Raw genomic sequence first — 595 nt, 5'->3', positions numbered from 1 at the left:
AGTTGGTGGGGATTAAGGCAGGCTATGATCTGGGATGGTGACACCAGACGTGATTCTCAAAGGCCATGTGAGTGAGAAGCAGGCACACACCTGAGTGCCAGGCCCGCTCCCCCGGGGCTATCATGCCTGACCTCTGCCTCACCCCACAGCACCTGGGCGGCTTCAGAGGACACACATCTCCCAGTGACCCAGACAGACATTGTCCCTCACTAGCCCCCACTGTTTAGCACCCGCCTCCCTTTCCCCCATGGGGGACATGGATGGCTGTGTGAAGCCAGGTCATGTGCCTCTTCTCCCAGAATGCTCCCTGGCCCCCGGCTCACTTGGAGGAAAAGCCAAAGGTATGGCCATGGGCCTTCCCAAAGCATCTCGGCCTTCTCTCCCGTGCTCGGTCACCTGTCCTGGGTGTATAGTGACTATCACTGGTCCTGCCTCCTTGGGGCCTCTGCACAGCTGTTCCCTCTGCCTGGCAGTCTCTTCTCCTCCTAGCCATAGCGTCTACTGCGTCACCTCCTTCCAGCTGATCCTCAGATATCTGGTTCCCACTCAGGTAGGCATCCCAACCCCTGTCCACTAGGACATCAGGCGTGCACAT

This window comes from Echinops telfairi, unplaced genomic scaffold, assembly GCF_000313985.2.
Source record: "Echinops telfairi isolate 266 unplaced genomic scaffold, ASM31398v2 ScPeMD7_2;HRSCAF=8, whole genome shotgun sequence".
Lineage (NCBI taxonomy): Eukaryota > Metazoa > Chordata > Mammalia > Afrosoricida > Tenrecidae > Echinops > Echinops telfairi.
This window is presented reverse-complemented; position numbering follows the sequence as displayed.